The sequence below is a fragment of the Protomyctophum bolini genome (genome assembly GCF_963924005.1).
Source record: "Protomyctophum bolini genome assembly, chromosome: 22".
Taxonomy (NCBI): Eukaryota; Metazoa; Chordata; class Actinopteri; order Myctophiformes; family Myctophidae; genus Protomyctophum; species Protomyctophum bolini.
Genome location: NC_137883.1, coordinates 27,916,882 through 27,932,234, shown reverse-complemented (window position 1 = coordinate 27,932,234; position 15,353 = coordinate 27,916,882). Strand labels below are relative to the sequence as shown.

At 43.2% G+C, this 15,353-nt stretch overlaps 1 protein-coding gene across 3 annotated transcripts in view; it reads right to left on the bottom strand.

The window, feature by feature from the left end:
• The window catches only part of rab27b (RAB27B, member RAS oncogene family), a 46,180-nt gene that overhangs the window by 19,899 nt on the left and 10,928 nt on the right, over window positions 1-15,353 (bottom strand). The window contains exon 1 of one of the 3 annotated variants that reach the window (XM_080756336.1): window positions 4,243-4,405. The exons of the other annotated variants lie outside the window; for them this stretch is intronic. The gene's annotated coding sequence lies outside the window, so the exon portion shown is untranslated. Of the gene's footprint in view, window positions 1-4,242; window positions 4,406-15,353 lie in introns of those variants that run through there. 3 annotated transcript variants of the gene reach the window in all.

Here is a 15,353-nt window from a genome sequence, read left to right as displayed (position 1 = left end):
TCCGTGTAACATTCATTGCAGTAGTGTCTTTGGCGACACCTCTGGTAGCTCCGTTGTCATAGAACTGAGATTACCAGAATGTCCTTTACGTCAGTGGTTCCCAAACCTGTTCATGTCAAGGACCACTAAAATGGACATTTATTAGCCTGCGGACCCACATTTGAAAACATTATGCCAGGGACCCCCATAAGAGAAGATTTGTATAACGGTTCTAGCAGTGATTCTCAACCATTTTCATTTCAAGCACCCCCAGTTGGACCTGAATTAGGCTACGGACCCCTATTTAATGGCATTTTATATCTCTGGGATCCCAATTTATATCGTAAAATCAATGTTAATTTAACTGAGAGTGTACAATTGTAACGAAATGGACCCGTTAGTGTCCGTTTGGTTCCATTTGTACACTCTCTGAGTTACAGACCCATAAGGTTCCATTTGGTTCCTAACTATCATTTAGGTGGAGACCACTGGAACTCCCTCAAGGACCCCTGGGGGTCCCCGGACCCTACTTTGGGATCCACTGCTTTACATTAAGGTGCCTGTGTTGGGGGGCAGGCACTCGCCACAATTTATTTACGTGGAATGGTTGCTGCGAGACACAATACAGTGAAAGATTGTATCAAAAAAACATTTAGTTTAGTTTCCCTATCCTTTGTTCCCCTCTACACCAAATCACCATACTCCACAAAATTGCTGATTTACAGTATGCTCACTGTCACTTTCTGACTATGTCTATTTCTACAACACGTCATAAGCTTGCATATTGGCTATTTATCTATATATCCACGCTTTTGAATTCCCTCCCCATTGATATCCTTTTGATGTCAACGCTTTGTGAGATTGTAGATGTGCTATTTTCTCTATGTATTGTACAACGGGCTTAGACGTGGACTGGATATCCATCTATATGTTCTAGTTCTATGTTCTGTGTCCCCCCCCCAGGTATCTCCTACCCTGCTCATCTCATCTCTCAGCAGCAGACATCTGTACAGACAGCAGACTGAAAGGTTACTGAGGATAGATGTTGGCAACTAGGGGTGTGATTTTACAGGGGCCAGTTTCGAATTGCAGCCATCCGTAGGTGCCCTTTGAGAGCGGTTTTGAAGGAGTCAAGGGATTCACATGTCTTAATGACTGTTGGTAGGGCGTTCCACATTTTGGTGGCATAGGAGCGAAAATAATTTAGTCCCTTGTTTGTGCCGAATCTGGCTTGTTGCACTCCCTCTGGTGTTGTGGGTGTGGACTTCGTTTATCATGACCTGTGTTTAACCTAGAAGCCCTCTAGCATGCCTGCTTACAGGTCCACTTAGTTCCATTTGTACTCTGTTCACAATTACATTAACAGTTAACAGATTGCAGCATTAGTACGGAAATCTCAGGGTACGTCTCTCTGGATAAGAACAATGTCTAAACTGTCATTGTAATCTGGATAAAGGGGTGTGGTCACTGGTCAGGTGCAGTGGTGGTACAAAGTACTCGAAATTAAAAAAAAAAAGTCTTATAAATCCTCACAGTTTTCTGAAAAAGCTGTTTGTGTCAGTCGTTCTTCGATTAAAAAAAAATAGCAGACCTACAAGCTTGTAGCGCGCCACTCGGTGGCGCGCTATGAGCTTGTAGATCTGCTATTTTTCAATAGCTAAAGCATAACAATGCTAACACCAAAAAGTAAGAGTATCCATCAATACTGCGATGTAGAAGTACTCGGCTACATCAAAATGTACTTGAGTGAAAAGCGCAAAAGTACGTATTGGTATAAAAATGTACTTAAAGTACCAAAAGTAAAAAAGTACTCATTATGCAGAATGTCTCATTTCAAGTTTTAAAATGTATAAACTATACTGAATAATATAAAAAGCAAGCTTCTTTTTTTTTTACTCAAATCTTTGCTTCTGGGAAATAAATATTTTGAGATGGGGCTGAATTGCATTAACAATTTGTAATTGGTAATACATTACAGATGATATAATCAACAGAATGTGAAGGGGTGTTGTCCATTGGGGTTGTTTTGTTTGTTTTTTTTTCTTTTTGTTTGTGTACTTTTTACACAAAAATTAACTGAATTCTGCTAAAGCTGAATTAACTTTGAATATTTTTGTATCCATAAAATACCACATAATTACAACTTGTTTATGTTTCCAGAGGATTAACTTCCAAGCAAATATTGTAGATTCTGTGTCTTTGCCTGTGTTGAACAACAACACAGACACAACCGTGTCAAACCCGTTTTCACTATTTAAACAAACCATTTAGCTGAAGTTAATTTAACACGGCCATAGCTTTCAACATAGTATTTACAATGGCCTCACAATGTCTCGTTTCTGATTGGCTGGAGGAGGGCGTAAATGCTAAAGTATACAACGGGCCATAAGCGTCCATTTGGTTACAAGTGTACACAGAGTATTTCACCGTGTCCTCCTTGGTAGTTAAGTGCATTCACCTGTTGTCCCTGATTGCAGAGCTACTGTAGATAAGTACTTCACCGCCACAATCGTGTCCCCAGCTGAAACGACTTGGCCCCTCCCTGTCGTGAACTAGACCAACCTATTTCACTGTTTACTTTACGCTTCAGTGAACCAAGATAATGAAAACGTTTCCACACATGCCAGTGACCTTACCACAGAAGGTAGTAGTACTTAGAGTTTCGAGTATTCATTGAGAAAATGTTACGAAACCATGAGTGGCCCTGCACTTCCACCATTAGCCAGTCCATTGCACTAGTTAACCCCAGTCAATTCTACATACTCAACATACTTGGCTTTATACATAATTAAATATAAAACCTAGTTATACAATATACATTCTGTGCAAATCAGCCTTTACAATGAGTGCCCACAGAGAAGCCTGACAATGACACTAGTCACTGGAACCAGACTGGAATCATCCCAGGTGGTTCCCTCTCACCGTTAGAATGCAGAGTGTGTGACAGCATAGGAGAGTCAGACGGTAGGAGCGCTGAGAGGGAGACAGTGTAGGAGAGACAGACAATACCAAATCTGAGAGGGAGACAGCATAGGAGAGACACACAGTAGGAAAGCTAAGGGGTGTTTCCTTCTCAGCTTTCCTACTTTATGCCCCTTCTACTCCTACACTGTCTCAGGCTATCAGTTTCTCCTACGCTGTCTCCCTAGCATCTGTCCTACTGTCTGTCTCTCCTACGCTATCTCCCTCTCAGCTTTCCTACTGTCTGTCTCTCCTACGCTGTCTCCCTCTCAGCTTTCCTACTATCTGTCTCTCCTACGCTGTCTCCCTCTCAGCTTTCCTACTGTCAGTCTCTCCTAAGCTGTCTCCCTCTCAGCTTTCCTACTATCTGTCTCTCCTACGCTGTCTCCCTCTCAGCTTTCCTACTGTCTGTCTCTCCTACACCGTCTCCCTCTCAGCTTAGTAAACTGTCCGTCTCTCCTACGCTGTCTCCCTCTCAGCTTTCCTACTCTCTGTCTCTCCTACATAGCCTCCTTCTCAGCTTCCCTACTGTCCGTCTCTCCTAGCTACACTGAGTCCTTTTGTATGTCAGTGCAAGAAAACACGCAATACTAAGGGGACTGGGAGTGCCAATAAATGTGATCATGGGACTGGAACATGAAAGAAAAGCACAACTAAATTTAGCATGCAACGCAAGAGTGTATAAAACAGAGTTAAAGAGATCACAAGCCCCCCGAACGAGGCAGCCAAGTGTGATACAGCGAAACAGTTATCAACTTGTAGAGATGGGTGTGATCACATTCCTTTTTCACAGATGTTTGAGCCTTCATTATCGCATGCCTAGCGTCCCGAATCTCCCGATTCTGGGCATGTCATGATAGGCGAACATTTGTTGAAGAGATTTGGCGTAGAGGGGAAAAAGGGCCAAGTAAAGCTCTCTCACTGTCTCTCTCTCTCTCTCTATCTATCGACAGTCCCCATCATACACAAAGCTACTGTACCCTCAAGTCGGTCACATGTTTGAGGACTCATCAATTACCTCTAAGATGTTTCTCATCAAAGCAAACACTCAAACTGGCCAGGACCGAGACGGAACCATTCAGCCCGCTGAATAACAAAGTTATCCTTATTTCCTTCAACAGTTATCTGCTCTCCTACTAGACGGCCCTAATTGACTACCTAACGCTATTTGCATTCCTATGATGTGCCGGATCAGAACTTGTCCAAGAACAAGTCATACTGGTTAAGTATGTTTGCACAATGCACAGGCAAAATGAACAAGTTTGCATCGACTATCAACGCGCTTGCTGTCGCCGTTCTTACCTGCTAATGTCTGCTCCGACGTTGTTAACCCAGCAGTACGGTACGATCCAGAGAGATTCAACAGGTCCCCTTGCAGCGAGACAGAGAACAGCTGACTAGCAGCACTGCATCCACACTGCCCTGACTGACTACCATTCAACACACATACACACACACACACACACATGCATGCACACGCGCACACACACAGTCTCACTCACGCACACGTACACAAGCCACTCCCCTCTTCAACTGCTGGACTGGCTGCTTGGTCCACCAACAGGCTACTTTGATGACTGGATAATGGTGAGTCCCCTGACTGGCTGGCTGTCTGGCTGACTGACTGAATGACTGGCTGGCTGACTGACTGACTGGCTGGCTGGCTGTCTGGCTGACAGGCTGGCTGACTGACTGGCTGGCTGGCTGGCTGACTGACTGAATGACTGACAGGCTGGCTGACTGACTTGATGGACTAAGCAACAGGAGATATGCATTAAGCCACACCCCTCACTGACTAAGCTGACAAACTGATTTGATTGGCTGCTGTGTGTTCAGCTGACTGGTTAAGCTTCCTCAGTTAACCAGCAAACAAACCGTAATACATTTAATAAATATATGTGTGTATACTGTCTGTCTGTCTGTCTGTCTGTCTGGTGACACATTCAATAACTAATTGTTTACTGTAAGTGCATACCTCTGTCTGATGACTGCTATACGTTTAGCCCTTTCTGTACTTGTCTAGATGCTCTCTCTCTCTCTCTCTCTCTCTCTCTCTCTCTGTGTGTGTGTGTGTGTGTGTAAGGAGCGGGTGGGGCTGATCTACAACCCAGCTAGCTCAACACACACGCGCACACAGACGCATGCACATCAACATTCACACAAAGCCTTATCAGTTGATTCAGTTAGTAAGTGCAGAGTACTGCTGTAGGTGATGCTGGGGGAAGTGTTTGTGTGTGTGTGTGTGTGTGTGTGTGTGTGTGTGTGTGTGTGTGTGTGTGTGTGTGTGTGTGTGTGTGTGTGTGTGTGTGTGTGTGTGTGTGTGTGTGTCAGTGCATGCGTGCCTGTGCACAGTAGCAGTAAAACAGGAAGTAAGTAACCAAGGAAACAGAACTGTAGGTAAACACTGTTGGCACGGTGGCTGCCAACTAAAGTATGACATCATTAATGAATATATTTTTTGCACATCATGTACAGCCTTATGCCTCCAGGTACAAACATCACACAGCCTTATACCCCCAGGTACAAACATCACACAGCCTTATACCCCCAGGTACAAACATCACACAGCCTTATACCCCCAGGTACAAACATCACACAGCCTTATACCCCCAGGTACAAACATCACACAGCCTTATACCCCCAGGTACAAACATCACACAGCCTTATACCCCCAGGTACAAACATCACACAGCCTTATACCCCCAGGTACAAACATCACACAGCCTTATACCCCCAGGTACAAACATCACACAGCCTTATACCCCCAGGTACAAACATCACACAGCCTTATACCCCCAGGTACAAACATCACACAGCCTTATACCTCCAGGTACAAACATCACACAGTCTTATGCGTAAATGGTAAATGGTGCATTTATATAGCGCCTTTATCCAAGGCGCTTTACATAGATTGTGCATTACATTCACCCATTCACACACCGATGGCAGCGGAAACCATGCAAGGCACCAACTAGCACATCGGGAGCAATTAGGGGTTCAGTGTCTTGCTCAAGGACACTTCGACAGTAACTCTGGGGGAGCCCGGGTTCGAACTGGCAACCTTGCGGTTCCCATCGAGGCACTCTACCCCTGAGCCACCGCCGCCCCTCCGCCTCACCAGTGGTGGAAAAAGATTTTTTTACTTAAGTAAAAGTACCAATACTGCAATTTAGAACTACTTTGTTACAAGTAAAAGTACGGAATTGAAAATGTACTTGAGTAAAAGTACAACAGTATCGGCATCAAAATGTAAAATATAAAAGTATTCATATTGCAGAATGTCCCATTTCACAAGTTCAAAATGTGTAGAAAATCTATTTTCAATAGATCATAGACAACGCGTCGCTCTCCATGATCTACAAGCATGGAGAGCTTGTAAATCGGCTATTTTTTTAAATGGCCGAAATGTATAGGGTTGAAGTGGTTAATGTATGTTTTCTAATCAAAATGAAAGTCTCCAAAGTAACTAAAGTTTTCAAATAATTGTAGTGGAGTAAAAGTAAACATTTTGGCTCAGAGATGTAGTGGATTAGTAAAAGTACTGGAAATTATAAATACTCAAGTAAAGTACAAATACCTCAAAAGTTCTTCTTAAGTAAAAGCACTTAGTTACTTTCCACCACTGTACCTCACACACACACACACACACACACACACACACACTGCATTTGAAGGTTCTCAGAGACCTTATTAGGCTAGGTTTTAGAAGGCAGGTCTAAAGGGTTAACTGCACTGTGGCATACAAAGCCTTGCTTCACCTGGAATTAGTGCAGCGAACGTAGCGTTGCGTTCCGATGTGTGCTGCTAATAAACGTCTCCCATGGTGCTGTCACTTTACTAGATGTGTTGTCATGCAGGGGTGTAGACTTCTCTCACGTCTACAATTATTCTTTTTGGCAAAAATATTGTTTTTTTACTTGGGTACGATGGGTACGATTAAGCATTCTAAATAGGCTATATATACACGTCTGCATGTTTTAACAGTGTGTATGCGCACGTAGCGCACGTGCATGATGCAAATGCGCGTGCATGTGTGCTCACGCGTGTCTTATGGGGCGTTCTAAAAGTAGCACTACAACACTGGTGTCATCGACTTCTGCAGCTCATTCATTATTGGATCTGAAGATTCTACAAACACCTTCTAAATCAGTAGTTCTCACACTTTCGCAGTGAAAAATAATAATAGCAGATGTACAAGCTCGCAGCGCAGTACCAAATGACACGCTGTGGGTTTGTATACCTGCTATTTTTGAAAAGCCAACGCAAATAATCTGAAATAAAATGACACTTTTCAGGGAAGCTCGAAAACAAAAAACTTTCAACAAACATCTCAACCTCTTTGAACAGCCGACCTCGTTTGTAGATGAAATGCTGTCCGGAAAGCAGATGACCACCTGATTGGCAGAGCTGAACGTTTATGACCACCTGATTGGCAGAGCTGAACGTTTTCAAGTCAGTAAAACCGGGTGTGGTGATCTGTTTTTGGCGTCGATGTTAAGACTGGTCATTGCAGTTTGTAGATTTTTCAGTTCTGTGTAAATCAATGTATGAAACTGTGTTATTTTGTTTGGTTTTGAAACTTTTGTTACTTTTCAAATAGGGTAGGCAAAAGTCTCTTGCTTTTTTAATTTGTCCAATTTGTTTTCATTTTTGTTAAGCCAATGTTTGAAACTGCGTTATTTAGTTTTGACCTCCATAGTAGCTCCTTTCCCTGCTCCCCTCAAAGGAGCTTTATCGGCACTAGAAATCCTACATTCACATCGCTAAAGTGGAACAAACGATTAAAACAAAACTCCATGCCATACAATGCCATACAACCAACCTGGAACCTACACACCCCATTTCATTAATTCATTAATTCATTCATTTATTGTCAATAAATCCCTTAAACTTGGTGTGTTTCTTCCAACTAATGAACTGTTCTTTTCCTCTGTTTAATATATACTCAACCATGTACCCTTTATACCAATTTCCTACTGTACCGTGCATGTCAGAGACAGAGTCTCTGTGTTCAGACTTAACAGTTCCCTCATATCCACCATTTACATGTCAGTGGTCATCCCAACAGACTTAACAGTTCCCTCATATCCACCATTTACATGTCAGTGGTCATCCCAACAGCGACCTACGCCTGTGAGACTGGATGCCAGAAGGTGGAAAGAGGAAGAGAGGGAGGCCAAAGAAGACATGGAGACAGACAGCCATGGAAGACCTAAAGCGAGATGGGTGTCAGCTGGCACGGAGCAAGAAGGGTCGCCAGAGACCGGAGCAAATGGAGGGGACTTGTCGCCCAATGTTCCAATAGGAACGGGAGGAACTAAGTCTAAGTCATATCCATTACACTCATTCAAATCACGACACATCTCAGGACACAGCAGACAACAAGGACACTTTGCTCTTTGCTAACATGTTTACTGTTCCTTCTGCTCTCTCTCTGCCTTCTCTCTGTGTCTCTGTCTCGCTCTCAATTCCTTCTGATGTTTTATTAACTTACAAATTGAATTTGACACACGTGATGTGTGCGTGGTGACCTACACCCAGAGTGGAACGTGAAAGGTCATTGGACAACAACACAAAGTGACCAAGAGAATTGATACACGTGACTTTCACTGACACAACTGAACGACCGCACGTACGCACACGGCGCACCCTGCTATACTAAAAGATCAGGACTTTGGTGCTTTGTTGTATTTATTCCATATAATAGGTACTTTGAGGTGTATTATGGATTTGTATTTGCCGTTCCAAAATGTGGCATTTATGATGTAGTATTGAAGTGTAATTTAATTTCTGCCTCTTGGCCAGTTCCCACTTGTAAAAGAGACGCAGTCTCAATGTGTTTTTAACTTTTTTCTGGTTAAATAAAGGTTAAATAAAAATATGTGCACGTGCATGCATGCGGCCACATGCGCACACATGTTCTGTCCTCTGTTCTGGTCTATTCCTTCTCATTCCATCCATTTCGTACCATTTAAACCAATGTGTACCATTTCAATTAACTCAGAGTCTGCCCAAACCCGACCCTACCCGGCGTGTGCTAATGGGGCGCCTGCTAGCCTAGCGGTCCAGGCGCATGCCACATATAGGATCTGGCCTGACGGCGCGGTGTGAGTTCACGTCCCGTTCCTGACGACCTTTGCTGCATGTCTCTTTCTCCCTAACCTAGGGCTTTAAGCAACTAGTAAGCGACTAGTAAATCCACTAGTTGAATAATTCAACTAGTCGACTAGTAAATCCACTAGTTGAATAATTCAACTAGTCGACTAGTAAATCCACTTGATAAGTTAAAAAAAAAAGGGTTTTCCCCCGCGTTTTTGTAGGCCCCAAGATCAGCTAGATTATAGTTATAGTCACCGAGGTACACAGTTTTTAAATGTACAAAGATTATTAAAACATAATAGATAGTTAAAAAACTAGTCCACTAGTCCACTAGTAAACTAGGCAACTAGTCAACTAGTAAAAATCACTAGAAGTGAAAGCCCTGCTTTCCACCTCGGAGCGGATGGTAAAATACATCACGTTGTAGTCAATGATTTGTAGTGATTTGTAGTCATCTGGCAGGAAACCACAAGGCCACAAAGTACCACAAAGGACCCAAAATAAGTCCCCACGATCGTAATTTTAGGGCCTACCCAATAAAATAGAATTTCCGGGTGGGACAACAAAGGTATAGTCTCTGGAATGTATACTCACGTTTATATTTTTAAAATCAGCTAAACTACGCTGCATCAACGATTTGATTGGGTATTGGGGCGATATAGTAGGTATATGAAATAGTCGACTTACAACGAGTCAGGCTCTATTTTCAAAATGACTGTCAAACAGCAAACCAGGCCGAAGTCAATCAGGTAAACAGGCCTGACAACAAGAACACAAACGCTTCAGGACGGCAATTCCCAGCAAACTGGAAAAATCACTTAAATATTAATGGTGGTATAGCTTTAATGGCTGTGTACACACACACACACACACACACACACACACACACACACACACACGCACAGCTTTAACAGTGTCAGCTGGTCATAGAGTTATAATTGCTGCTATCAATTTGACGGGAGGATGTGAACAGAGGGAACCTCTGTCATCTGCACGTGCACGCGTGCGCTCATGTGTGTGTGTGCTCGTGCTGCACCCTGTGTGTGTGTGTGTGTGCGTGCGTGTGTGATAGCAGCATGAAGCACCGATCATAAAAACAGAAAAACCTGACTAGACAAGCTCACAAATCCACCGTCTGTGGTCTATGCACACACTACAGTAACCCGGCCTGGAGGGTCTTATGAATAGCTTCTCTGTCAGGTCAGGTGGAAACCTTGTATGTCCCACACAAAACCTTATACTTTTCAGAAAATGCCAACTAGGGCTGTCCGGTGTTGATTTCGTCGACTACAATACTACGACAAAAACATGTTCGTCGACTACCTTTTTCCACCGACGAAAACTAAATGGAAACGAAATGAAAACGAAGCTACAATGACTCTAAGACCCAAACCACACCACTGCAACTCCTTGCAACATGCCATTGGGAATAATGGTTGCAAATTGTCGCAAGGAGTTGCATGGTGACCCTATGGTGTAAGTAGCCTTGCCGAGCCATGAGGCCCATAGGGCAGGAGCCTATCTCCTGTTTCTGTAGGCAGCTTGATGTACGTACAAGTACACCCCCTGGACATGACGCTAGTATGTCGCAGGGACTTACCCCCATTCCAAACCGTAATAATTGTGACATAGGCCTAAAGCCCAGAGTCTTCACATTTGATTACATGCATTATTATGTACACTCACAGTTGAATTAACGTTATGAGGATATGCGTACAGTATGTACACTCCATCTTCTACAGTACACCCAGTGGTGGACACAGCAACCAAGGACATTTACTGGAGTACTGTACACTCACATTTATTTTATCAGAGTATCTGTACTACTTTACCTGAGTATTTTTTTTAAATATATGTACACGTGACTTGACTTTCACTCCACTACATTTCAAAGACACATATTGTACCTTCGACACCAGTACATTTCAAAGACACATATTGTACCTTCGTCACCACTACATTTCAAAGACACATATTGTACCTTCGTCACCACTACATTTCAAAGACACATATTGTACCTTCGTCACCACTACATTTCAAAGACACATATTGTACCTTCGTCACCACTACATTTCAAAGACACATATTGTACCTTCGTCACCACTACATTTCAAAGACACATATTGTACCTTCGTCACCACTACATTTCAAAGACACATATTGTACCTTCGTCACCACTACATTTCAAAGACACATATTGTACCTTCGTCACCACTACATTTCAAAGACACATATTGTACCTTCGTCACCACTACATTTCAAAGACACATATTGTACCTTCGTCACCACTACATTTCAAAGACACATATTGTACCTTCGTCACCACTACATTTCAAAGACACATATTGTACCTTCGTCACCACTACATTTCAAAGACACATATTGTACCTTCGTCACCACTACATTTCAAAGACACATATTGTATCTTCGAGTCGACACCACTACATTTCTAGGAAGGGAAATGGTGCGTCGTGAACGTCAGCCCTATTTCAAATATAGTGAAAATAGTTCACTATAATAATTCATATCATTTTTTTAAATGTTTGGAAAATAGTTTGAATATGAAATGCGCAGAATCTCTGTCACACATTCACAACTTGCATCGTGCTCGACTTGCATCATACTCAAGTTGATATTAAAAGTAAAAATGTATTCCACTGACAGCAGTTATGGGAGTCGGGGGGCCTGGGGTCAAATTGTCTACTTTCCAATATAACATGGTAAAATATGTGACTCTACTGGCTCGCAGACTGAATTGGAAACAAGCACAGGTTCCGACTCACACTGTTATGCACTATACTTACAATTGGAAAAGATTAAATTTGAATTGAGAGGGAGTGAAGATAGATTCTACCAGACATGGCAACCCTTCATTGAATATTTCAATAGGTGCACGCTAACCCCTCCTACACAATAGATAGCACAATAGAAAATTGGAAAGAGGAAAAAAAAGGGGAAAAAAAGGAACAGAGTGTTTTTTTCTTTTTTTAATTTTTTATCATTTAAAAAATAATGTCTGTAATTTACTTAATTTACAAGTTTGAGAGCAAGAGTGTCTGTCCTGTTGTCTGTTTTGTTTGTCTGTAAACTCATTGTTTAACTTTTCATGTTTATCACATTTATGTCTTTTTTATTATACTATGGTACGTGGAACATTTACATTGCCTGTTATTTTTTTCCTTTTATTTAACTGAACTACTCATCTTTGTCGATAATATTCTGATGTCATACAAAAAATGCCTAATAAAAACAGTATTAAAAAAAAAAGAAGTAAAAATGTACTTTATAATTTGTACTTTCGTTTTTTTAACTCCAGTACTTTCACTTCCACTTGCATTTGAGCAACATTTAAAAGGGTTGTATCTACACTGTGACTGAAGTACCGGGGTTGAGTACTTTGTCCACCACCAACCAATGCGGTGTCAGTGTGTTAAATAAAGGGTTATCTACACTGTGACTGAAGTACCGGGGTTGAGTACTTTGTCCACCACCAACCAATGCGGTGTCAGTGTGTTAAATGAGCTGAAGCAAGGCACCATAAACAGAGTCATGCCGGTTCAATTAAGACCCTTAAAGCACACTGGGACTACTGTCTCCTCCTGTCGAGGACTACCTCCGACGAGTGGTTCTCCACCTTTTCTGGATCAGGACCCACTTATAAATCTCCCCAAAAAAGCGGACCACCCATCTGATCTGAACCACGTGCTAAAACCGGGAAAGCATCTGCGTAATTTTTGTTTATTTTCGCGTTGGCTGTTCAGAAATAGCAGATGTAAGAGCTCGCAGCGCGACACAAAGTAGATGTGTTTGAACTTAAGTGTTGAATAATTGAAAAGGATCGTTGAATTTGGAGCTATCTCACCTCCGTTTCCAAAAATGGCGAGAGGATCATGTATCGCGCTTAACACCGTAACACAATCATTGCGCTTGGGCAGAAACATTGTACTGGTCAGCTCCCAGTGACCAACAGTAGCAGACTGTGGTTGTACTGGTCAGCTCCCAGTGACCAACAGTAGCAGACTGTGGTTGTACTGGTCAGCTCCCAGTGACCAACAGTAGCAGACTGTGGTTGTACTGGTCAGCTCCCAGTGACCAACAGTAGCAGACTGTGGTTGTACTGGTCAGCTCCCAGTGACCAACAGTAGCAGACTGTGGTTGTACTGGTCAGCTCCCAGTGACCAACAGTAGCAGACTGTGGTTGTACTGGTCAGCTCCCAGTGACCAACAGTAGCAGACTGTGGTTGTACTGGTCAGCTCCCAGTGACCAACAGTAGCAGACTGTGGTTGTACTGGTCAGCTCCCAGTGACCAACAGTAGCAGACTGTGGTTGTACTGGTCAGCTCCCAGTGTCAGCAGACTGTGGCTAAACCCGCCTTTTGTTTTATGCGTTTAATTCGCCGTATTTTAATAATTAAAAAGAAACAGCAGCTTTGTCGCGGACCTGGTGACGAGGCCGTCACGCTATGATGACGAAACCGGAAATCAACCCATGCACTGGGCTGCTGGGGCTTCTGGGAAATTGAGGCCAATGCAAATGAACGGGGTACAACACCTCATGGAGGAGGGTCTTGTGGTGCAGTCTTGTGGCGCACCAAGATGGCGGGTGGTGCGATCGTTCATAACAAACGGACTAATCTTTTTTCTGTGTAGGTCTGCTATTTTTGAAAAATCGTGAAAATATTTATTTCAGAAAACTAGAGGATTTAGAAGATTTATTTATTTATTGTGAGGTCAGGCCTACTGTAAATGGGTTAATAGCCTGCTCCAGCCAGTGTGACTTCTGGTCTAGAGGGGCAATCTGTGCACCCGCCCCCCCTCAGACACAGCTCAGAGCCCCGACGTCACAACATTTGGAGCAACGCCCCCCTGCATGCTGGTTGGTTGTGAAATGATATGTTTACTCCCAATTCCTATGACTGAAATTTCTTTCTCTTTGAGCCGAATGCGAACAAAAATGAAACCCTGGCCAAAAAGGACAGATTCACGGGAGTGGAAACATAACCTCTCGGCCTGGGCATGGAATAGGGATAATTACATTAGATATTACAAACGATTGGGCCTACTCTGGTACAATGCATGTCGGAAACGACGTGACACACAGAGATTCAGTGCGTCCCCAACAGATCCGCAGACATACCCAGGTCATTGGGCAGTGGGCACAGCCACATACCCAGGTCATTGGGCACATACCCAGGTCAGTGGGCACATACCCAGGTCATTGGGCACATACCCAGGTCATTGGGCACATACCCAGGTCATTGGGCACATACCCAGGTCATTGGGCACATACCCAGGTCATTGGGCACATACCCAGGTCATTGGGCAGTGGGCACATACCCAGGTCATTGGGCACATACCCAGGTCATTGGGCACATACCCAGGTCATTGGGCACATACCCAGGTCATTGGGCACATACCCAGGTCATTGGGCACATACCCAGGTCATTGGCGTCCTGTGCTTGAAGTCAATTGGTCAAGAGGGTGCCCGAGTTAAAGAACGACAGGAAAGTCGACAAGAAAGAGAGAGAGAGAGAGAAAGACATGTGACACACTCATGCACTGCTATTGTCCCCAATTACATAATAAAGTCATGACATAACATCTCTCTCACCCTGCATGTGATCTGTTTACACCGTTGGTGTTTCTCTCTCACACACACACACACACACACACACACACACACACACACACACACACACACACACACACACACACACACACACACACACACACACACACACACACACACACACACACACACACACACACACACACACACACACACACACACACAACTACAGCCTCTCTCTCTCTCTCTCTCTCCGCAACTTTAATACCCAATATGTAGATCAAATTATTTTTAAATATTGAGAATCCAATTATGAAACATATGAGACAAACATACTATTATTAACAACGTCGTGAACACAGTGTGCACTCTCAGACGCACTGACGCTTCAAGTGCGTGTGTGTGTGTGTGTGTGTGTGTGTGTGTGTGTGTGTGTGTGTGTGTGTGTGTGTGTGTGCGACTATGCGTGCGTGTGTGCGTGCATGCTTTTATTCTCATAAAGCTGCTTTGTATGTCTGAGGAAGAAGAAGAAAATAGACAGTACAGTAGGTCTATTAATTTGACCCCCATGGAGAGAGAGAGAGAGAGAGAGAGAGAGAGAGAGAGAGAGAGATATGGAAAGAGAGATTGACATAGAAAGAGAGAGACGCATAGAGAGAGGGACAGAGATAGATTCACAGACATCCCACCTGAAACGTTAAGTGTGTTCTAACAAACGTTTGCACGACATTACAACAGCATATTC